Source organism: Mesoplodon densirostris, chromosome 5, assembly GCF_025265405.1.
Source record: "Mesoplodon densirostris isolate mMesDen1 chromosome 5, mMesDen1 primary haplotype, whole genome shotgun sequence".
Classification (NCBI taxonomy): domain Eukaryota; kingdom Metazoa; phylum Chordata; class Mammalia; order Artiodactyla; family Ziphiidae; genus Mesoplodon; species Mesoplodon densirostris.
The window spans coordinates 62,510,680-62,536,028 of record NC_082665.1 but is presented as its reverse complement, the minus strand read 5'-3'; the positions used below and the strand labels follow the sequence as shown (position 1 = coordinate 62,536,028).

The window sequence follows — 25,349 nt, the reverse complement described above, 5'->3', positions numbered from 1 at the left end:
TAGCTTATGGAGGAATTTTTCAGGAATATGCATATTTCATAAAAATAATAAATCCTCTCCTAAAAAAAAACCTCTTTAAATGTACTATAAAGTACCCTCAGATCCTTGCAGAAAGTAATTCTAATAATAAATTGAAAAATTATATAGTACTATGTGCCAACTACTCTTCTAAGCACTTTATTATATGCTTTATATATATACACACACTAATAGATTTATTAAATTTAATTCTAACGAAGCTATGCAATGGGTACTATTATTTTACAGGTGAAGGGGCTTAGGCACAGGGACATTAAATAACTAAATCACACAGCTAGTAAGTAGCAGAGCCAGGATTTGAACTCAGGTTGCACATGAGGTAAGATGACCCTAGGAAGACAGGGCTGGTCTACTCTCTGCAGGCATTTTCTCCAGGCTCCCAGGCAGGGTGAAAAGTGGAGTGCAGGCTGGGAGAATCCAGAGCATGGCTTTGTCACTGCCAGTGTCTGCCAAGGCTGAGCTAGTTACCAGTGTCTAAAAGAAGAGGCTTCAGAGCTGTCACCCCAATTTCATCTTCCCCTGTCAAAATCTCTTTACAGTAGAAAAGTACAAATACATTTTCAAAGCAGGGACTGTGGTATCATGACCTCATCACCCAGGCGATGCTGTGACTCATTTTCCTTGTGAAGATCTTGACAGGGAAGATTCACACTTGAGACGTTGAGAACAGCCTAGAGACCAGGTTTGTTATTAATTCTGAAAGCAGGAGCAAGAAAATATAAGAGAGCCGAGAAAGCAATACTGGGGGAAATGTGGGGGGAGGGTCTCAGGTCAGGAATCACGGCTATTTAATTAAATGAGAAAAGCAGATGAATAAACTGGAGTCACTCTTATGCTTATCAGAGGGAAGGGGCTGAGCAGGTGGTAAAGATTTCTTCCTGAGGCTGAGGATTTAAATCCAGCCAGAGTCCCTGAATTAAACATTGCCTTTTTCTTAAACCAAGTATCCCTGTTACTTGACTCACAATTGTACTGAGGCAGATAGGGAAATCTATCTAGAACTGTTCCATGGACGTCACACTTGTTGCTCTGACTATATTCTCAAAAAATATCATACTATTTATGCCACACAGCTCCTTGCAGGAGTTTAGTGACAGTGTTCATCGTGGCACAAAGAACCAGCTTTGTAGTTCTGCAGGGGGAAAACGTTGCACCCTTTGAAGCCATCAAAGAGAGAAAATTCCCTCTTATCTGTTTTTGAAACTAGGTAAGCAAATTCTCCAACTTCTGGATTAATCCAGATGAATTTACCTTCCAAGGATTTATGATAACCTGATCTTTGAGCCAGAACAATTAGGCTGGGTAATTGGGTAAAATTAAGGAGGTATTAAGTCTGATTCTTAGGTCTTAAAGTCAATGAAAATTCCTTTCCTTTCTTCTTGATGCAGAGACAACTATGAGATGTGCCATAACCCTCTGATATGACCCAAAGAGCCACAAAGAACATCAAGTTCGTGCCCAGCACTGTGAAACTCCAAAAAACGGGGCGCTTTACAGACATGTAGTAACATGGGAAAGCCCTGTCCTGAACTCCAGAGTTCCAGGAAGGTAGGATGATGCAACCACTCTTCCCAGAATTCTGATTTACTCATCGGAAATCAATGATACTCCTGTGTCAGCTCAGGACTGGACCCAAGACTAGGATTAAAGATTCCCAGGGCTATTCAGTAGCTATCTCTCCCTATGGTTGGGGCAACTTGATGGCTCTAGGTTAGAATAATCCCCTAGCTTCTCCCAGAGCTGAAGTCATAGCAAAAGTCATAGCAAACCCTGGTACTTGCCTGGTACCTCTGCAGCCTCTAGTAAGTGGGTGCGCATCAGCCTGGTTGTGCACCCCAGAAACATACAACAGATGGTTTAAATCACTGTGGAGAATCAAGGTAATAACGGTATAGCTGGTGGCAGTAGCAGAGTGGGTGTACAGGAAAGACGTAGACAAAGATTCTCCTTTTACCAAATGCCTGAAATTCCACCTTGGAACATTATTCCCTTATTTTAAGGTTTAAAACAGACACTGAAAGCTAACAGTATAGAAGCTCTCTTAATTGGTCTGTCTTCCACTCTATGCTACATATTGTATGAGACTAAGCTAAAATAGAGTTATGGTTTCATCATAATGGGGTCTCCCCCTCCCCTAAAAAATCTTTAAATATTCCCATTGTTTAGCAAGCTAAGAAGATATGCATTGCTTCAGCCTTTGAGAAATTCATGGAAGGGACCCAGCCTGCCCTTCCAGCTTCTCTCATGAGCACACCCGTCACTTTAGCCAAGTAGATCCACACGCAGCTCACTGAACACACTCCTCACTCCAAAAGTCTGTGACCTCACTTACAATTTGGCCCTCCACAGACATCTTTCCTTCTTACATTTCTGCTGAAACCCCACACACCCTTCATCACTCTGTTTTTGAAACTAGGTAAGCAAGGTCTCACCAATCCTTACCTCATTGGCTGGAGAGTTTTCTTGCATCTTCTTAAATGGGCAGTCCAGAGGTCAGCAAATTTTTTCTGCAAACGGCCAGGTAGTAAATATTTTTGGTTTTCTGTGCCATAAGGTTTTGGTCACAACCACTCAACTCTGTCACTGTGGCAGAAATAAGCTATAGCTGCTACCTAAATGAATGAACATGGCTGTGTTCCAATAAAACTTTATTTATGGACAGGGAAATTTAAATTTTACATAATTGTAAGGGATCATGAAATATCATTACTCTTGATTTTCTGTCCACCATTAAAAAATGTAAGAGCCATTCTTAGCCTGAAGGTGTACTTTGCCAATTTCTGGGGCAGCGTTTACCTTTATGTTAAACTCCTCAGGCGGCTCACTAAAAACTGCTTTTCACTCCCTGAGTTCTGTGACTTCACTTACAATTTGGCCCTCCTCAAACATCTGTCTGTCTCAAACATTTCCCTCTGCATATCTATCTATCTGTCTGTCATCTATCTATCTATCTATCTATCTATCTATCTATCTATCATCTATCTATCCATCTATTTTTGCATTGTAGTAATTGATGTACTTATTCTTCAAACTTTCCATTACTCTGTAAACTCTCTGAGGACAGGAATATTGTCATCTTAATAGAGGCTGTGGTACTGTGATTTATAATAAAAAAATATATTGATCTTCATCCTTATTTTTGACACAGAGCCCCTAAAGCCCTTGGAATTTCCTGTAATGAGAGCAATAAAGGTGTCTTTTGTTATATTAATGAGGTGACTGGGTGGGAAAACCTACCATGTGATTAGAGTATTGGAACTTTCAGTCCCACCTTCTGACCTCCTGGGAGAAGAGAAGGGCTGGAGGTTGAATCAATAACCAGTGGCCAGTGGTTTCATCAATCATGCCTGTGTAATGAAGCCTCCATACAAAACCCAAAGCAGGGTTTGGAGAGCTTCCAGGTTGGTGAACATGTGGAGATTTGGGGAGAAAGTCATGCTCAGAGGGAGCGTGGAAGCTCCGCACCCTTTCCCCATACCTTGCCCTAAGCATCTCTTCCATCTGGCTGTTCTTGAGTTATATCCTGTTATAATAAACCAGTGAACTAGTGAGTAAATGGGCTTCCTGAGTCCTGTGAGCTGCTCTAGCAAATTAATCAAATCCAAGGAGGGGGTCATGGGAGCCTCTGATTTATAGCCAGTCTGTCAGAGGTACAGGTAATAACATGGACTTGCAATTAGCATCCTGAATTGGAGGGGGTCACTGGAACCTCCAATTTGTAGCCAATCAGTTAGAAACACAGGGAGCAACCAGGGCTTGTGACTGGTGTCTGAAGTGGAGAGTGTCTTGCGAGACTGAGCACTTTACTCGTGGAATCTGCTATCTCTGTGTAGATAGTGGTGGAACCGAGTTGAATTGTAGGACACCCAGCTGGTGTCTGGAGAATGGCTGGTGATGTGGGACACCTCCCCACCACCCCGCCATGTTGGAATTGGGTTCAGGACCCTAAATTTAGAGGCTAACATTTATTGATCACTTTGCTAAGGCACTGAGCTAAATGTTTTGTGTGTAAAATCTCATAACATACGCATGAGGTAGGTATTATGATTGTTATAATGTATAAGTGGTATTATTATTTTTACAGATGATAAAACAAATACTTGGGGAGGTTCCATATTTAATAAGTGTAGAGCTATGATTTAATTATTTAGGCAGTCAGACCCCAGAGCTCACCTTCTTTACCACTCTACAGACCCCCTTCCCCTGTTTCACACAGTAAGGCCTTAATAAATGTCTGGTGAATGTGAGTTATATTTTGGATTAAATTGTTTCTCTCCTGAGAACAGCTGAAGCTGATAGTAAGAAAGATTGAAAAAAAACTCACAGAGCAACTTAAAGAGCCACAACAGAGCACCTCGGAGGCAGGCAAGCATCAGAGAAGTGAGAAGTGGGTGCCACTGAAGCTTGCCTGCCTTCGAAGGGTCTTTCCCTGTCGTTGCTCAGCTGTTTGCTCAACTCAGAGTGTGGAGAGGCATTCAGACCTGAATCCTGGTATCACACGTAGCTGGAGAAGAAGTGCAGGACAGAAGCAACCCGTGGGGAAATGCACAAAGAGACCTGCTGAGCCCCAGGGGCAGGGCCATGGTTGTGAGCATGCAGCATGCCAGCTGCACTCCCAGAAGGAGAGAAATGAGCTGCAGCTGGGAGGCCACTTGTGCGAGAGAAAAAAAAAAGACTTTTTTAACCATCAGATTTGAGCAAGTGGCTTATGTGTGAAAGGTTTTGTTGGAAGCAAGTTAAATGGTGCTAAGTCACTAGACAAAGGATCACACCCTCCAGCTCAAGATGCCTGTCTCTAGGGACTGTTTCTAACAGTCTCAGGTCTGGGTGAGGACAAAGCAGTGAAAGACATCCAGATTAGCTGAGGGAGCACAGTGACCTGGGAACACGAAAAACAAGGGTTCCTGAAATCCCCAGGGCTGTTCTATCAGTAAGAAAGGAAAGGCAAGGAGGAAAGATGCTGGCCACAGTTTTGTCGCTCAACACTTATGGAGTGGCTGCGTCCGTACCTCCAAGAGCTGGACTGCAATGTGCTCTCACCCTGCCCCAGATCATCAGGATCTGCATTTTCACAAATCTTTTGCACATCACCGTGTGAAATGTGCTGTCCTATGATGCTCAGACTAAACACACCTGTCCTGGAAGGTCCACAGTTCCTTTTGAATACCTCTTCAAAAGAAAGTATGATCTAATCTCATACTCTTACATGTCCCTGTCCAGTTTTCCCAGCACCACTTATTGAATAGGCTGTCCTTTCTCCACTGTACATTCCTGCCTCCTTTATCAAAGATAAAGTGACCATATGTCCGTGGGTTTAACTCTGGGCTTTCTATCCTGTTCCATTGATCTATCTTTCTGTTTTTGTGCCACTACCATACTGTCTTGATCACTCCCTAACACAATACACAAAAATAAGCTCAAAATGTATTAAAGACCTAAATGTAAGGCCAGAAACTATCAAACTCTTAGAGGAAAACATAGGCAGAACACTATGACATAAATCACAGCAAGATCCTTTTTGACCCACCTCCTAGAGAAATGGAAATAAAAACAAAGAGAAACAAAGGGGACCTAATGAAACTTAAAAGCTTTTGCACAGCAAAGGAAACCATAAACAAGACCAAAAGACAACCCTCAGAATGGGAGAAAATATTTGCAAATGAAGCAACTGACAAAGGATTAATCTTCAAAATTTACAAATAGCTCATGCAGCTCAGTATCAAAAAAACAAACAACCCAATCCAAAAATGGGCAGAAGACCTAAATAGACATTTCTCCAAAGAAGATATACAGACTGCTAACAAACACATGAAAGAAAGCTCAACATCATTAATCATTAGAGAAATGAAAATCAAAACTACAATGAGATATCATCTCACACTAGTCAGAATGGTCATCATCAAAAAATCTAGAAACAATAAATGCTGGAGAGGGTGTGGAGAAAAGGGAACACTCTTGCACTGCTGGTGGGAATGTGAATTGGTACAGCCACTATGGAGAACAGTATGGAGGTTCCTTAAAAAACTACAAATAGAACTACCATATGACCCAGCAATCCCACTACTGGGCATATACCCTGAGAAAACCATAATTCAAAAAGAGTCATGTACCAAAATGTTCATTGTAGCTCTATTTACAATAGCCCGGAGATGGAAACAACCTAAGTGTCCATCATCGGATGAATGGATAAAGAAGATGTGGCACATTTATACAATGGAATATTACTCAGCCATAAAAAGAAATGAAATTGAGTTATTTGTAGTGAGGTGGATGGACCTAGAGTCTGTCATACAGAGTGAAGTAAGTCAGAAAGAGAAAGACAAATACCGTATGCTAACACATATATATGGAATTTAAGAAAAAAAAATGTCATGAAGAACCTAGGGGTAAGATAAGAATAAAGACACAGACCTACTAGAGAATGGACTTGAGGATATGGGGAGGGGGAAGGGTAAGCTGTGACAAAGCGAGAGAGAGGCATGGACATAGATACATTACCAAACGTAAAACAGATAGCTAGTGGGAAGCAGCCGCATAGCACAGGGAGATCAGCTGGGTGCTTTGTGACCACCTAGAGGGGTGGGATAGGGAGGGTGGGAGGGAGGGAGATGCAAGAGGGAAGAGATATGGGCACATATGTATATGTATAACTGATTCACTTTGTTATAAAGCAGAAACTAACACACCATTGTAAAGCAGTTATACTCCAAAAAAGATGTTAAAAAAAAAAAGAAAGTATGATTTCAGAGGTGCCTCTATTATGAAATTCAGAGAAATAAGAAGCGGCAGATAAACTAGCCAAAGCCCTGAATTTGCAATCAGGAGACTAAGGTTGTAAATCCGACAGGTCCTATCCCAACTGCAACCTCATGGAAGTCTTTTCGCTTCTCTGGGCCTCAGTTTCTGTGTCTGTACACTGAGGGAGTTGACTAGGAGATTCAAGACTCAGACATTCAAAGTATCATGCAAGACGCAGACATTCAAAGTATCAAAGTCCTAATTTTGTGCAAATGTATATATGTTCCATTTTTCTATTTCCCTAAAAAAAGAAAGCATCAGAGAAGTTGACTGTGACCTAATCCTACTCTGGTATGGACAGGGTCTCCCCCATACACTTTAACCTCTACTGTCACTTACCTTTTAAAATTAGTTATATAGTGCATTGAACATATCATGAGACTAAGATCTTTCTCAAATGTGCCAGTCCCCAGAGAGAATCACCAAAGTGAGTGAGCACAGAATTTGTCTGCTGGCCAGAATCCTATGTACCAAGACTCTTGATTCTGCATAGTTCAAAATGCCTTTACTTGTATGCTCTGCGAACTAGCAAATGACCCACCTTATTAGGAAAGCAGACACCATCTTCCTTTAAGCACCTAATTCCAACCCTCGCAGAATGCAAGAGCATATCATTTATCCATTAGCAAAAAGCTGCACACTTTCCCCAAAGTCTTTGTATGAGAGAGGAAAGTCTTCTAAAGGAATGCCTTACTTGACAATTTTTAAAGCCAACTTGTCCGTCTGTATGGAAAATCTGAATAAAATCTACTGTCCTAGTTGGGGAGAAAAAAAAAAAAAAACCAAGACTGCTAAAAATAAATAAATAAAATATGCAAATCACTCATCCCATGCCACAATTGGCTTCAACCTATTTAAACAAGAAAAAGAGGTCAGAACACAGGGAGAGAAAGCTCTAACTCCCATCAACTCCCTACCCTTATTGCTTGCAAATGGGGTGGATCTTCCTTCCTCTGCATCTCCTAAGTTCTCCCAGGTCAAGATAGAGCCAATCTTGCCCAGGGTGCTAGGTCAACAAACAGAAATTTAGAAAATTTTCGTGTCCTTGCAAATGATGCGTTTGACCAGAAACAGTGTAACCAGTCAGCCAATCTGGGCTCTATATTTACTTCTTTGTTCCTTATTCTTTATCCTATAAAAGCATCCTGCCTTCAGCCCCGTTTTGCAGGTGTCAGGGCCCTTGAGACCAGAGACTGCTGGCTTCATGAAGTGTTGAATAAAGTTTGCTTGTCTCACCTGTACTGTCTTCTTTCATCATTTTAAAACAATATTACTGAATGAACGGAAAATACATGCTGGTGCCATGTTTCCAGGCTAAGCAAAAAAGCTCACCGCGGGGTAAATTTGGCCACACCTACACAGGTCATCTCACTTCCCATCTGCTCCTTTTACCCTCCTTCGCCCCACGCCACCCAAAAGTAACTCATTTGCAATTGTCCGTGGAGCCTGTATTTCATCGTGGTAAATGGAAAGCTCAAATGAGGAGGCCTGCTTATCTTCTTTTTTCAGTGATGAAGGATCATTGTCCCTGGCGCTGACCTTAGCTGATTTTCTCGCCTTTGTTGTACGCTAAAGACAAGGTATTCCTGTTTAGTTTCCAAAGGTCTTTTCCTGCCGATACACAGAAATCTTCTTGCCCGCTGCTCCGCGTCTCCCCACCGCCTGTCCTAGAGAAACAGGTGCCAACAGCCAGAGCAAAGCTAACGTGCTTTTTTGTAGCCCCCAAGCAAGGGAAAACTGGGAGGGACAGGCGTGCGACTTGCAATTGACCCAGCTTTCTCTCCTCTGCCTTCCCACCCGCTGTGTAACCTTGAGGTGACAGGGGGCTCGGTCCCTGGAAGCTCTGCGGCTGTGCTGCTGCCGGCGGGAGGTGACGCCCGCGGACTGATGAAGGCGAAGGAGGGAGCCCGCGCATCACCTGCCCCCCCGCCCCCGCCGCTGCTCTGCCACCTACAGGCCCGGGGCGCCGGCTGATGCTTTTGTTGTCCGAGCCGCTGAAAGAAGCAATTATCTCTCAACGAGAGTTTGTGAATGTTCGTTAAGATAAAACAAAACTCCCCGTGTTCCGGGGGCGCAGGAATTCTCCCCTGAGATTTGGATCGTCGCAGGAGGGGCTCCCAGGGCGGCTCTCGGGGCGGCGGGTCGGAGCCACGCCTTGCGGTCCCCCGGGTCCCAGCGGCCGGGCCACAGCCGCAGCCAGGGATGAGGGCGTAGGGAGGGGCTGACGGGTGAAACAAAGGGATGAGGTCACCCTAAAGAGAGGCCGGAGGGAACGCCTAAAGGAGGCAGAAAATGAGTCGCGAAGAGAGACTGTGGGACGGAAACTGGAGTCAAAATGCAGGGGGAGGGGCCGGGAGACAAAGGCTGAGCGGCTTGCGGAGGAGAGACCTAGCTGTCAGTCGTCAGCTGTCCGCGCTTGACAGAAAACGGGGAGACACGAATCAGAACCTGTGCTGCTTAGGGTAAATAAGTAAGTTTGCTTAAACCCTTTCCGCTGCTTCCCAGGATGCTGTGCCACAAGCTCCCATGATTTGTGTCAGTTCTGTGAATGAGATAGATAGATAGATAGATAATAGATAGATAGATAGATAATAGATAGATGATAGATGATAAGATAGAAAAATGATACATAGATACATAGATGATAGATAGATGATAGATGGATGATAGATAGATGATACATAGATGATACATAGATGATGCATAGATAGATGATAGATATTAAGTCTGAGATGGTCTAAGAATGGGCTTCAAGGTGTCCCTGAATCTGAAGTAATATGCCTTGTACTTTGTTTACATGATTATTTTGCTGTTGAATGTCCACAGGTTTTCTAAGAATGTCAGAGGTAACCAATACCCAAAAAAGGTTAGATGTTGCTAGGCTTTGGAAGCACTGTGGAAAAGGAAAAAAACAAAACAAACAAACAAACAAAACACAAACACCAAAAACCCAACAAGCTTACCTAAAATGCAGATGATATCAGAGGTGAGGAATTCTGTAACACCTCCTCTCTAGGTTAATCCGATTAATACCCATCATCTAGACAAGATAAACATTTTGAAGGCAGGAGGCCAAAGGCTAGTACTATTTTATTTGAGGAAAGGCTGAGGCCTGGATCATGAAAGACCAAGGGGCGGGTTGGAGGGAAAGCTGGGAGGCAGTCTTCCAGGTGTGGGCAGGTTCGTGGAGAAAAAGAAGTACTGGCTTCGTGTATCTTTGGTTTTGTCTGGACTGACGTTGAGGCAAGTCACCAGAGGAGAAAGCCTGTCCTTCACTACATAAGAAGAATATTAACTAATACTCTAGGGACATTCTTGTGCCAGTTTAGCTTCCCCCCCCCCAATCGTAAGTTCACTGAGGGCAGGGACTTTGTTGGGTTGGCCATGTCAACATCAGTTCCTGACGTAGTTCATGGGACAGTGGGCACTCGGTAAATATTTGTGGAATAAATGAATGAATTACCAAGCGATGCACATATTCTTCTCCCTTTTTCTCAATCAACTGACCAGTAGCAAGAGGCCTGGGATCAATTTCGCCATCTGGTGGTAACTATCGAATTGACAAAATCTCTTACCCACTGTTCCTTTCTTCTGCCTGGGGTAGGGGTGGGGATGGGGGAGGGGCGACCATACATCCAACAAGTTCTTCTCCTTAGACCTAAGCAACTCACCTCTCCTACACTTCCACTCAGGTCTTCACCTGCTCACACAAACCACTCATTTCCTCTTTAATGTCCTTTTTCTCAGTCTACCCCCTGCCCTGAGTTCACTTCCCCACAATGGTACTTCTCCGTTTGCCCAATGGGCATGGGAAATTTCCTTTTTATTCATCCCTCTTCTCATTCCTCTTGAGAATCCCAAAATGATACAAAGTTACCTAATAAACAATAGTTTTGCTGTAATTTCCATTCTGGCTACTGTTGAATGGGGCTAGCATAACACCTACAGATCAGAAAAGTGAAGTGTTTTAAGGGTGTGTGTGTGTGAAATTAGATATAAAGAACTGGTTCTATTACATTCCCAAACCCGATAACATTATTGTTTTCTCCTGTTTTCACTGCCAATGTACAGAATTCCAGCTACATTTGGGATCAACCTGAATTTTATAGACAGGTCTGGAAACATTAACACCATTAACACAATTTTATGTTATTTCCGTGGCAAAAGTGTCTTAAGTTTCAAGTTTATTTATTTTTGAAAAACAAGCCATTCGTAACTAAGAAATTGCTTGCTCTTCTAAGAAGCTGTTTTCTAAGAGGCTGTCCTACTAACGTACTAACACTTACTGGGAAACAGGAAAGACGGATAATGTTTCCATTATTATAAAACTGAAGTTTAGGGTAGACTAATGACTGTCTCCCAACCAAATTACAGATGAGCAGAAAAAGTGCTCATTCACTTAGACGAAGGATTTCCAACTTCAGCTTGTATATTTTACCACCAGTGTTCTTGTGTAAAGCAGATTCCATGACGCTGACTGAAGAAGTCTGGCGTAGCACTACAGAGGGCCTGAAATGCATTTTAATAAGTACCCTAGTGGGCTTAGACCACAATGAGGATGATAAGCTGAGCCACATTCCTGTTTGGGAATAGTTTCCTTGATTTTACTGAAAATGTTTATATCAAGCATCAGTCAGAATTTTCTATTCCTACCCCATTGCCTCCTGCTTTTAGAGACAGTTGGAGCTATCCCACACATATGACCAAGAATTCCTGTCTTAAATTCCAACATGCATAGACTCACTTAGCCCAACATGTGAGACCTAGGAGAAATCATCAAACCATGTTCTTTCATAACCATGGAAACCAAGGCCTAGAGAGAGAGTGATACAACCAGTGATAGAGCTGATGCTAGGCCTCCTCACCTCCTGTGTTTTCCTTTGAGTGCCTAGGGCCACAGAGAAAGAGAAGGCTGAAATTGGGACAAAGTAGATAGCTGAATTAGATCATTAGTGTCAAAAGGCACACTTTAGCCTAAGGCACTTGGCAGGTCTCTTTATTATCAGTCCATTCTGGGCCTGAAAGATTCAGATTAGCAGACTAGATTGCTCCTCTGTTACATTTCAATCATAGACACCCAGTTTGGTGCTACTGGGTAGTTTATATGGTATCATGAAAAGCAGAAAAGCACAGCCTGGAAAAAGAAGATTACACTTTTTTTGCCCCAGAGGCAAAATTCCAAAGTTAGGCATAATGTCATGGCATATTATTGTAAACAATGTAAATGCAAATTAACTTCCAATGTTTCATCACGATTACCGATTTATAGGATACATATTGTCTTCTGAAAATTTTGGTACATGTGAAGGCACAGATAGCCTTGGTTCAGGAGAAATCTCATCCTTTAGGCATACACTGGATCTCTGTATAATGTTCTGCACACAATATATGACATAGATTAGATTTCATCTAATCTTTCTTGTTACATCCAAGGTAACATTGGCATTTAAAATAAGGAACCAGGGCCTCCATGGTGGCGCAGTGGTTAAGAGTCCGCCTGCCGATGCAGGGGATACGGGTTCGTGCCCCGGTCTGGGAGGATCCCATATGCCGCGGAGCGGCTGGGCCCGTGAGCCATGGCCGCCGGGCCTGCGCATCCGGAGCCTGTGCTCCGCAACGGGAGAGGCCACAACAGTGAGAGGCCCGCATACAGCAAAAAGAAAAAATAAATAAATAAATAAATAAAATAAAATAAAATAAGGAACCATTGAATTCTAGTTTTCAGGAGAGGATCAGTGACCCCTGATCCCTGCCAGACCCTGCCGTGGTGAGTTTAAGAATATTTTGGTGTTCACAGGTCAAAGTATGATACCTTGATGCAATCTGGCCTCACTGAAGTCTTGTTATAGGTAGGATGCAGAGATCTCAAGGGTGTGTGGAGCATCAGAGTTTGTCTCATTCGATTCTCTTCTCAATACCTATCACTTGCCCGGAAAACTTTAGAATCAAAGACCTTCTTGGGCTATGGAGATGTGTCCAGTATCACTAGGAATTTTTAAACGCATCAAATGATCTGCATCATTTTCTAGGTGCCCCTGGACTTTTCTGCTAGGTGTCGCACAGAAATCCCATATTTTTTAATGTAAGCACATGCAGTTACAGACACTAAAGAGACCTCCGCACAGAATGTTACAGCTGCATTGCACTGTGTACATTTCTGGAAAGTGGACTTGGCATTATTTTCCCCCAAGAAACCACCAATTTCCACATCTGTTCTTTACATCAATGGATATAATTACCATGATGCTGTTTGTAGACACATGACCCTCCGAAGGGGCACTGGTTAAACATCTGTAAACAGGAATCAACATCATATTGTGTCTCTTTCTCAAGTAATGGGAGCAATTATTGCTGGAGGAAAAAGAAACCCATCTTTTGTCCAGTCAACATTCAGCAGTATCTGCCTTTCTGAGAGTGTGACACTGTTGAGATTGCTTTTGCCCCCAGGAAGGCAGATTTTGCTGAAACACTCTTTTGACTTAGGAACGAAGTGATCAAATAAAATAGGGCTTTTAAAAAAAGACTGTGAGAGAGGTGTGCTGAAGTAGTATTGGGTTTGCCCATCATTTTCTCAGAGCGCCCTGGGAAGAGCTGGGCTCTTCAGTAAGGAGAGTTTATATTTCCTAAGTCTCTTTCTCCAGAGAAGAACTTTTCAGATAAACTCTTGTAATTTGCTGTTTCATCCTCTGTAGGTGGATAAGTGGACAAGTAGGGGAATTGCTTAGGGCCATACTAAAAATGAGTATAATAGTCAGTGTTTGAAAAACTTTGTACTTTGTTCTGAGCACCAATTCTGTTTTGTACCTATGGTGGCCAACTGATAAATTAAACTAAAACCATGGAATACATGAAATATAGACTATTTTACATAAGAGAAAAATAACTTCAAGCTAATGAGAGGCAATTGAAGCAAGTTTTCCAGCCTTAAGAATGGCAGAATCACTGCAGAAGCAATGCATACATTCTTATATACAGTGGATTTGGGGTAGAGGGAGGAATGGACAGGGAGAGATGGAGAGTGATATTTTCTCCTTACTATTGTTCTATATATTCTGAAAACTCTTCTTTAGGACCAATTTTTAAATTTCAAATGTTTAGTGTTTGAAAAGTGAGAAATCAATCTATTTTTTCATGGGAAAGTATCTACAAAGTGGAAAGTAAATCGTTTTTCGTGGGAAAATTTATTAAATATGAACGGGGCAAAAAATGTTATTTTATAATATAATAGCAACATTTCCATTTGGATAGAATTACCCAAACTCTAGGGCCAGTACAAATTCGGGGCTTCAAGGATAAGGCCCAGAGGAAGCAAGTCGCATATCTCTAAACAAGAGGTTTGAACTAGATGGTCTAGTTCTTTCCAGCTCATTAATTCTGAGAATCTGTAAACCTAGTCCTGGGAGATACAAAAGTTTAAGTAGAGGTTACCCTTGGTAAACTAATGGCCTAAAACACAAAGTGAGAGCAGAAACTATTCCTCAAGTCTTTTGCTAACCTTTAACACTGAAAAAAACTTCCTTATGTTTTGGTCAATAAAAATTAAGAAAATGCATATTCCCTGCTGTCAGTATTCTCCCAAATGAGGTGTCAACATCCAGTTTTTGATGTTTAGCTTAGCCTTACCTCTCATTTGGGTATCTGCATAACCTAACCTAACTCTAGATTCTTCCATTTAAGTCAAAATTTTTTTGACTGGTAGCTTGCTCTATCAGAGGTTCTGAATAGCAGGACACATTCAATGCAAACATATATAAAATTATACAGAACCCACTGTTAACAATGCTAGAGAAAATCTCTTATCAGTAAATTTATTAGCTGCCATTTTGTCTCAAGATGGTGGTCTGAACCACAATTACATCTTCATATCTACTGATTTTCATCAAAATCTGTCAACTCTTTCAAAAATGACCACAATAAGAGAGGTATATGCAAAATATTAGCAACTTAGTTGAGACATCTTAACAATAAAAATCATTTATTGAATACTGGGTAGCAAGCAGAAATATAGAGATGTAAAAAATGCAACTCTTGTCCTCAAAATATTTATGATTTATGTATGGTAACAAGAAATAAAATTAAAGAATTAAATAAATAACAAAGTAGCATAAATTCAGAGTTAAACGGGCGGTACAGCTAATACGTGCTTTAGAAATTAAGATGAGAAAATCATCACTGAGACTGGAAGAATTAACAGAAAGGGGAGAATTCAAAGGGGAAGATGGATTTTGGAGAAAGGTGATGGACTCAGTTTCAATTACAAACATTTGGAAGGGGGAATCCAACTAGAGATGTAAGAAGCATTTGAGTATAGGAAATACAAACCTGGGAGATATATTTATGGAGAGATGATAGTTGAAGCTATAAAGGTGGATGGGATTTCTGATGAAAATTAGAGGTAAAAGGTCAGAAAGACTAAGGTCTTGTTCTGGGGAATATCTGCATTTAGAAGACGAAAATGGAAAGTTGATCTAGTGAAAGCCAGCCTAGACAAGGAGAGTAAGAATTGAAAAGGGCCAGCATAGAAGCCAAGAGAAGAGAGAATCAATGCCAGGAAGTGGTGTCCAGCAGAGTCCGGTTGGGTGAAAATGTTAAGTGAACACCAAGAAAAGGACTTTGGAAATGGAAATGAAGAGGCCACTAGGGACCTCAGAGGGAGCAATTTTAGAACAGTGGGCGGGGGAGGTGGGGGGGGAGGTGTGGGAGCAGGGAGGACCAAGTAGAAGTGCTTAAGAAAAGCATGGCTGGGGTAAAAATGGAGAAAATTACTATACTCTTTTGAATATATCAGTATACTAGAAGAAAGAAATAGAGAAACTAAAACCTCCCATTTCTGCTTTGGTGAATAAAATGTAGAGAAAGGAAAGAAAAAATACAATTTACATATGAAATGAGCTTAGGGTATGCTTACTCTTGTTGACAGGGTCCAATTTAATGTTGTGGCATTCAATAGTCACCCCTTCTCACCCTAGGCAACTCGTAGTAATTTTTTTTTCCAAACAAACAAAAAAACCAATCAAACGGACAAACAAAAATTTAATGAGATAATTTTCAACACCAAGCCTAACTTTTCAAAAAAAATAAAAAGAAACAGCAGCTCTTTTGTGTGTATGAGTGTGTATGTGTGTGTGTGTGTGAGAGAGAGAGAGAGAAACTGAAACTTCACTTAGCAGGAAACCTAATGTTAAATTTACAGAACTCCATCACGTATGCCTATGCTTCTCTGTTGTGGGCCTCCTGACATATGAGTCCCAAATAATAAAGGGTACCGCAGTGTAACAGAATTGGATTTTACTCTCTTCCACACTTTTTATTTCCCCTTTATTCTTTATGAGGAGTGAAGCTAGATTAAGAAACTATGACTTTTTGATACATAACAATATATCAATGTTATGGTACAAGAGGTAGTCAAGTTTAGCAAGCAGATGTCAGTTAATCTTCTCCACGTGCAGCTTTTAAATCCCTAGGGACCAAACGTCTGAAGCTTCTCATGCTGACCCTCTAGGACAGAACATGGCACAATGCACAGAACCATAAAGATCTAACGTCCCATCTGAAGTCTAGAGGGGTAGGGGAGGAGGGGGGACATAAAAGTAGAAAATGTGGGTTGGGGGAAAGAGAAAAGAAAGGGAGCCCAGAGAGAGATGGGGACACCCAGATGCCTACCTGAAGTAAGCTCTTAATGGACTGAATGGAAATTCAGTGGAAAAAATAAGTGGTTTATATCATCTAAATTTCATGTGTGCACAGGAACAATATTGAGGTTTTCTTTTTGGTTATAGATATACCTTAATGCTTTCCCATTTATTGTGGATCTAACCAAGAACTCATGCAGGTTTATGCTGGTGTGAGTTTTATCCTCTTTCCCATGGAAATACACCTAGTGAAAGGAGCACTGTGAGGGACGTGAAGATTAAAATGGCCACAGGATGAGAGATGTTGGAGCTTCTTGCTAGCTTCCTAAATTAGACAGTGTTTTCACGATAGCTCCACCTCCCAACAAGGCACTGGCTTCCAAATTTACATGCAAAAGAATCATCAGAGGAGCTTGTAAATGAAGTCTCTCCTCCAGGAACCTTTCTTTTTAAAAGGCTCTCTAGGTGATACGCAGTCAGGCGATCCATAAACCACTTGGGAACATGCTGCTTAGTGTTGCTTAGTAAACTCCCCTGAAAGTGTTCCGTCCCCATTTTTACTCTGAGCATCTGATCAAAGTTCTTCGCCTAGGAAAAAATGGGAGGGGGTTCAGAATTTTGGCAGCATCTCCTGCATCTACACCACCCCAATTCAACAAACCTCTCATCCACTTCTGTTTCCTTTCTATTTCAAAGGGGTATCATTTTTCCACAGGGAACTCTCCTGAAATCTAAGAATTTGAACCCATCCCTTCATTGATGTGACATTTATTTCCTCCTTCAGCCTTTCAGTCTACCCTTCTCTATGCTTTCCTCCTTTTAACACAGGTCTCTCCCTAGCTTGAAAAACCACCCTTTTCCTACAATCTCATTTCTCTTCCTCTGTTCAGTGCCAAAATTTTAAAATGCGTGGTCTCTGCCAGTTGTCTGCATTTCTTCCATCTCTATCCCTCCGAAGCCCCTGCTCTCTGACTTTCATCCTCACCACTCTACTAAATTGTCCACCCAGAGGTTATTAATAGTCATCCTACATTCAGTGGTCTAGTCTCCATTCTCATCCTCGTGCATCACTCTGATTTCATAGTGTTCACCCTTCTACTTGAAGCTTTTTCCTTACTGCCTTCTCTGATTCTGATTATGTTAGTTCTTTTACTGATTTTTCTTTCTTTTAATGAAGTATCTTCTGCCATTGAAGGGAGACTAGGCTCTTCCCTCTGCTCTTCTCTTTCTAACTCTCCCTCGACTGAAGCCCATGAAGATGAATAAGCTTTCAATCTCCCTTTGAGTCACTTGCACCTGTTATCTCTCCCTCCACTTCTGAATCTTCAGCTGGTCATTTCTGGATGCCTCATTCATACTGATCATGCTGGAACTTAAAACCATCATCTTCCTGACAAACCAGCTCTTCCTTTCAAGTGTATGAATTCTGCCCAGAGTACTTCCACTCCACTATCTAAGCTGGAAATCTTACAATCATATTTTATTTCTCTACCTATCACAGGGCAAATTGGGGGGAATTGGCCTGGCTTCTAGAGTTCAGTGGGTTTGAAATGGGGTGATGGAGTTCCATGCTAAAGATGGTGTCCAAGACTAGAGAAGAGAGTAGGATTGAGAGTCCAGTGTCCAGGGGATCCCCAATCTCAGAGGCCCAGAAGGAATATTTGATAGGGTCTACCTGAAGGGGTCAGAAGCAGAAAATAAAGGTGGGATATAGAGTTAGCAATCCAAGAACTAAGGAAATGAAAATGAAAAGCGAATAGGTCTGCAGAGGGGCCCATAGTAATTGCCTAAAACAGGGACTACTTCTGTGATGTGCCTTGTCATACTGCGTATACCACATGCCACTTGATCAGAAAAATTAGAAGGGTCACAGACCACATGTATTGACAGAGACATTTCTTCATGTCCCATAGGAACTGAAAACGGTCCATTTTTCTCAAAAGGTCTGCAATTAGTTTTACATTTCAATTCCAGTCGTGAACACCCTAGTTCAAGGCTTCTTTTGCTCATTCTTATTTTCTTTAAAAATAACCTTGTAACTTGCTTTCCTGTTTCCGGTCTCCCCATGCAATCCTGCATGCCTATGTACCATAAATATCTCTTTCATCATGTCACTCCCTTAGTCAAAAGCTGCTCATGGCACAAATTTCTTACCACAGCAGGCCATTTTTGTTTTCCTTTTTTAGCTAAGCCTCATCTCCACTCCTATTTCACCTCCTAACCCTTACCATCAAACAGTCTTCACATTCTTCAGAATGGTCTCCTCAAGGCTCCAGAAGAAGCAGCTGTGCCAGCCCACTTAGCTGGAATACTGTCTCTTCTCCCTCATCTTGAACACTCTCCCCACCCTTAAAGCCTTCATGTTCCTCTGCCTCCTCCAACGACCCCTCACTGATCTCTCACAACACCCATTTCCTTTAATTGCAGACTGCCTTGTTTTGCTACTTTCAAGAGTATTATTCTTTAGTTTGTACATAGTTCTTAAACATCAGCCTTCTTTCCCCTTCTTGATGGTGGGGTTTATATTCCCCACCCCATCACAATATATCCCATAGTACATATTAGTAACAGAGTTAGGCCCATAGTCGGGGTTCAGGACATATGAGTTGGTTGTTTAGTTTCCTGGAAAGAGATACATAACATATAAAACAGGATGAGAAAAGGCTTTCTGACACACAATATGGCACCAAATTGCAAATAGTTCTCAGTGGAGGGGTCTCTTGTGGTTGAGATCTTTCCTGATTATATCTTCTCTATAAGAAGTGGCAATCTACTAATTTAGGGCACTGCAAATATTTCTGAGGGTATGTGCTTAATTCAGAATAGCTGAAGAGCTTCCCCTCTTTTGTCTTAGATTATTTCTATTTTCTTCCATTTCTTCAGAATGATTTGAAGCATATGTGTGATCGCCCCCTCATGCTCTTTCATTAGACTTTTTCTGAATCTCCACCTATAGTCACCATCCCTGAGTCCTTGCTCCATCATCAAGACACTGTGCAAAATTAAACGCTGTAATTTTCAGGTCTTGCCCTTCAACTTCTATTCTTGACCAAACTCATGGGTTAATTGAGCCTTTCTTGGCAAAGAAAGGAAAAAAGAAGGAAGGAAGGAAAGAAGGGAGGGAGGGAGGGAGGGAGGGAGGAAGAAAGGGAGAGAGAAAGAAAGAAAGAAAAAAGAAAGAAACAAAGAAAGAAAGTCCCAGCACAGTAACAGCTAGTTGTATAAGCAAAGCAAACCTGGGAATGACAGCTTTGGAAGTTGCCTCTGTGCATATAAACAGTTGGCATAAGCAGAGACGCTCGCAGGAAGAATCTTTATAGGTCATAAATGCTGGACAGATTGGTGGCCTAGGCCATACAATCTGTTTATCTAAGGCTGACTTACCCTTGGCCCTGAGTTTCTGGACGCTGACAGTGAGGGAATATTAGAAGAATCTTAAGTCATGGTTTAAGAATAATCGTATCAAGAAGCATAATCTAATATATTTTGGGTTTAGTAACACATTTAAAAAACTTTAAGTTAGTCCACTGTTCAATTTCTTAAAATTGTTATTAAACAAAGGTTCTGACAAATGACAGTTGATCATTACCTTAGACCCAAACTAGAAATCTCAAAAATTCCTAAAAGTCCATAGTCTGGGTTTTGTGTATATGTGTATATATTTGCATGCCATTTTATTTTTCATTTCATGGGAACTCTTAATACCTAAATTCTTGCCAAGGCCAAATGCTGAAAAGCTTCAATAAGTGTTTTTCTTGAGATATTTCAAAGCATTTGACAACTGTAGGAATTTCATTTTAACACTCTAGATTTATTCCAAAGCTTGATTTTTCTGTGCAAACAAAACTAAACTGAGCTGATGAAGCTTTATTCATTAAGAAGCAAAAGTGCTCTGAAATACATTAAGAGGTCTGGGGACACAACAGGGGACTTCCCTGGTGGTCCAGTGGCTAGGGCTCCACACTGCCACTGCAGGGGGTGTGGGTTTGATCCCAGGTCAGGGAACTAGGATCCTGCATGCCGTGTGGCAAAAAAAAAGAGGTTTGGAGATATTTTTTTGTGGCAACAAGAGAATAGAACTCATTGGTTACAAATATCCAAATTTGGTATTTAGCTCCCATCTCTGGATGAGCATGAAGAATGGCGAGGCACAGTGAAGTTTGTCAGGGATCAAGACAAAGAAGACAAAGGTGAAAGAGTTCACTAAATTAACTGTCCAGAACTTCACGTATTCGACTTTGACTTCAAGGATTCTGCATCTGACCTTTTGAATGATGGGGGGTAAGCAAAGTTTTGGTTGGGCCCTGCTACCCTTTTAAGTGAGGTTAACTTGCTTTCTCTCTATTGAGGAGTGCTATAAATGAATAGCAACAACACCCAAAATGTTGGAGATATTCCAGTTAAGGCTGAACTCCAACCTCATCATGATGTCATGGAGAAGAATTCATGCATCCTATAGAGGGGACAAGCATATGTGATTCATTTTTTCAGTCTACATCCTTTAATTTATAGTAGACACTTAATAATTGTTTCCTAATGAATAAATCAATGATTTCATAGACAAGATGACTTCTAAAATCGCTTCTAACTTGAAGATAATATGAAAGTGATAGGTGATCTATTGATAAACCAAAATAATATAGGGGCCAGCCATACATGCACCTTAAAGATGTCTCTCTTTGGGGAAAGAAGAAAGATTGAATGGTAGCTTTTTTAGGTTCTCTGCCTCAACGAGAATGTCAGAGGGATCCAGGCATGCTGAGGATGCCCCACATTAGCAAAGTTACCACCTCACTTCTGTCCTGGATTGAAGCCTCTGATGAAGATCAGGCTTTGAGAATGACAGGGGATTAGGTTTTGGTTCAAGATCAGGTTATAACCCCAGAACCCAGTGCCTGGCCATTGTGCCACCATTTGCTATTCTGCATTCTATTCTTTAATTCCCACAAATCAATTGTTCTCTCAGAATGTTGGAATGCCTTAAAATTTTCATTTTTATTTAAATATCCATCAGATTATAATTTACTGATGCTGAGAAAATGTAGATGCAGAATTCTAGCTGCAACTACAACCATGTGGAATCACAGCACACTCAGTAACCACAAAGGATTTTTCTTTTTGCCTAGCAACTTAAATCTTTTCTAGAACATCTTGCTAGTTTTATCTTGGAATGTTTTTGCCACGTTGACTCTTTGAAGTTTAACCTGGAATGCAAATAAGACATGCGATGGATGTTCTATCTTATTCAGTGTTTAGAATGCCTCCTGGTGTCTGACTTATTGCTACAGGTTTGTTATCCTTTCTCAACCAGTGTTTGAACTCCTCCCACTCTCACCCATTCATCACGCTGATAGTCCTGTCCAAAGACTATCAGGTAAAATACAATAATCAGTCAAAGCCAGATGGTGCCAGTGGCAAAAGCAAGCATTTCCCCTTATGGCGCCTGCATCAAATAAATAAATAATACCATCATATTTGACAATTTAATGAGTATAAATTTACCACAGCAGGAAAATCCTCCCCAAATACTTAAACAATTAAAATGTAAAAGGAGAGATAAATAAGCATTTTTGTAGTGGTATAATGAAAGAGAATAAAAAAGGAGAGAAAGGAAGTGTAGGGTGGGGTCTGCTTTATATAGGATGATGAGAGAAGGCCTCCTTGATGAGATCTACACAGGTGAGATTTGGGCAGAGCCCTGAGGAAGTAAGGGAGCAAATCACGAGAATAAGTGTGAACAAAGCATTTCAGGCAGAAGGAACAGCAAGAGCAAAAGCCCTGAGGTTGCTGCCATAACACGGTGAAAAATATTGGTAGCTATGGTCTGATTTCTTGAGTATAGAATTATACCAGTCAGATTCTTACGTGCAAGCATAGAAACTAGACTGGATTCAGATAATATCAGAGCTCACATTATTGATGGGAAGGCCAGAGAACAAGGCTCAAAAAATAGGCAGGAACCAAGGAAAGCAAGCTGGATCCAAGAAACAGAGTCAAGGTGAGACCCCTGGCTGGTTAGGACATCAGTTTGTGGGTACCACAGACACCAGACCCAAATGCCACCATCTCTGAGGATAATTTATCATTGCCATTGCATCTTTACATCATTCCTTGAAGATTCAGAGTGGCTGAGTCTAGGTCTTGAGATGCTCACATTCCAGTTGCCTGGAAGCGATAAGCCTCTGTACCTTCTAAGTGTGAAGGAAGCTTAAACTTCTATTCTTATTTTATTGACCACATCTGTAAGATAGGCTAATTATATCTCTGAGTTCCAGACTCCAAGAACCAATATATATTAGTCCTAAAAACTATTGAGAGCCCAGGCTGGGCAAAATTTAAATCAGCAACATTAATATCTCATTTCTCAATTAACCAATTGTAAGTTTCTTAAACCTTAGACATGTACACACACACACACACACACACACACACACACCCAAAACCCAGAAACTAGCCCTTGAAAAATTCCTACCAAAAAATACTTGACATGATTCCTTTAACATAGACCCCAAATCATCATCATCAACAACATCAACAATAACAAGCAATAGCTAACATTAGTGCTCACTATATGCCAAGTATAGTTCTAAGTATTTTACATATATTAACACATTTAATCCTTAAAAATCCTCTGGCTTTGCAGTATTTAAGTCTTAATACCTATGAATGTTCTCTTATTCACAAAACTCACCCTCCAGTTCTCCAAGGCAGATTGGATAGTCACATCTACACGAGAAGAAACACTAGTGCATTCCTACAGTGGAAAACATCCCTGAACAATTAGGAAAATACACCTGAGATTAATAAAATTATCCAGGAGCACACTGTAGAATACATACTTTGAAACAGACATAGAGAGGTCTACCACACTATACTGTGAGCTACTTGAGGGTAGAGAGTGTTTCTTTTTTTAAGAAAATTATTCCTATATTTCCAGTACTCTGCATAATTTCTGACTTAGTAGATGGTTAATAAATGTTTATTGAATGAATAAGTGACTTTCATATAACATTTGAGGAAAATATTGTCTCACAAAGTTAGTCCTGATAAAAAAAAAGGCTAATTGAAAAATAAGATAAATGAGTCAAAATGTGGAAAACACAAAAACTTCTAGTCTTCATTTGTGAAAGAACCCTGTCCATTTATGAACCACATAAATGCTGACTTCACAAATTTATAATACTTAGGGATATATACATCCAGAAATTGAAAGCATGATCCTCTTTTACCCCTCTGAAAGAAGTGGCACTGACATAGGAAGAAATTCCAGCTCAGCCCTTTCTGAGCCGAATACCTTAACTTCCCAACATCCGCACCATGAAGGATTGGACATAGATCAGTGTTTCCCAAATTCTGCTCCCTAGGCTTCCTCAGAGGGGCCTCAGAGCAAAGAGGAGGGGATGGACAGGACAGAAGTCTGGGCCACCAAACTCTGCTCTGGCCAAATGGCGCCTTTTATCTATTTTATGTACTTGGAGTCTGAGAAATATCTGGGATCAAAAGTTCTGTGGCTCAAAAGAAGTTAAAAAAAAAACCAACTAGATAATCTCTAAGATCCCTTTAGCTCTACTAATCAATGATAATTATTTCCACCAGGTATATAGTGAAAGAGAATGACAACTTTTCCCTGGGAGATTAAATAAAAAGGTAGTTAGTAGGAAGCCTTGAACAGTGCCTTGTGAAATCTGGAACAGTGACGAACCCAGGAATTAAACTTAAGCAGTGTCTAGGGGAAACAGAAAAGGACAATAAGTACAAAACATATAAATGCTCTTTCTCTTCTCTCTTTTCTCTCTCTATCTCTCTCTCTGTGTGTGTATACATATATATATGTGCAACATATACACACACACATAAACTATATGGGGGGAGAAGAATTACTAGGGAGGTTATTATAGTGATTGTAGCATGGATCCAGACGGAGAATGAGGAAAGGTCTGGAATGATTTTATAAAAGAGGTGATTTTTCAACAGAATTTTTGGAGGCAGAACATAGTTTGGCAGATGGAGGAAAGAAAGCATTTCAGGTGGTGAAGATAGCATCACTTAATGTTAGGAGGCATTAAAAACTTATAGGTATAGAGAGTGTCTAGTAGATTTTGTTACCCTCTAGTCTATTAAGTCTATTCTCTAATCTTTTTGTACCAACTTAGGCCTGACCTGTTGACCACCCACTGGAATCCAAGGAAAACTCCCTTCTTAGTTCTAGAGAATTAGGCTGAAATTTTGTTTAATCAGAACAACCCAGATTTGTTGGCTATTCCTGGAGTATGATAAGGTCATTGGCAACTTGAAATTTACGTCTTCTAGAAATGGTTCCAAGGGCTCCACCAGGACAGAAGAAATGATTCCAAGGGTTCCACCAATCCAACTTCTCCAACATTGAATACTTGCTTCTCTCATCTACTTTCTCAGCAACCCAAACTACTCATGCATCTTCTCCACCTCCCCTGTAATTACTGAAATAAAAAATGTACAACTGAGAAAAGTGACTCATTTTTTCAGCTGAAGTCTGCTTCAGCTTGCCTTCCTTATGCTCATCCATTCCCTAAACTGGAAAATTATATTCTTTTGGTCCTTTACAAATTTGATTTTGGAGTGAGCATTACCCCAACTTATAAATGAGATTTGTTTCCAAAGTTTGTTTTGCAAGTTAGCAGCTTGAAACTTAGAATATCATTTCCTGAAGAAAGAAATCTAAAAGAGTGTTTAAGTTTCCAGCCAGACCAAAAAAAGTACTTTTAATCTCTATGTTATATAGCTTTAGTTCAAAGGGACCTAGCTACCTAATGACCATGAAACATTATTCTGTTTTCTTGATTCTCATATATATTCTTTAAAAAGAAACAGACTACACTGAAGATTATTTCTCCCTCTCCA

The 25,349-nt window shown here is 40.9% G+C and overlaps 1 protein-coding gene and 1 long non-coding RNA gene across 2 annotated transcripts in view; one reads left to right on the top strand and one right to left on the bottom strand.

The window, feature by feature from the left end:
* Positions 1–25,349, bottom strand: part of GAP43 (growth associated protein 43) — a 94,263-nt gene that overhangs the window by 52,653 nt on the left and 16,261 nt on the right. The window lies entirely within an intron of this gene.
* Positions 9,218–24,920, top strand: LOC132491064 (uncharacterized). Its single transcript, XR_009532634.1, has 3 exons — positions 9,218–9,307; positions 20,584–20,750; positions 24,623–24,920. It is a non-coding gene; the product is annotated as an uncharacterized LOC132491064 (long non-coding RNA).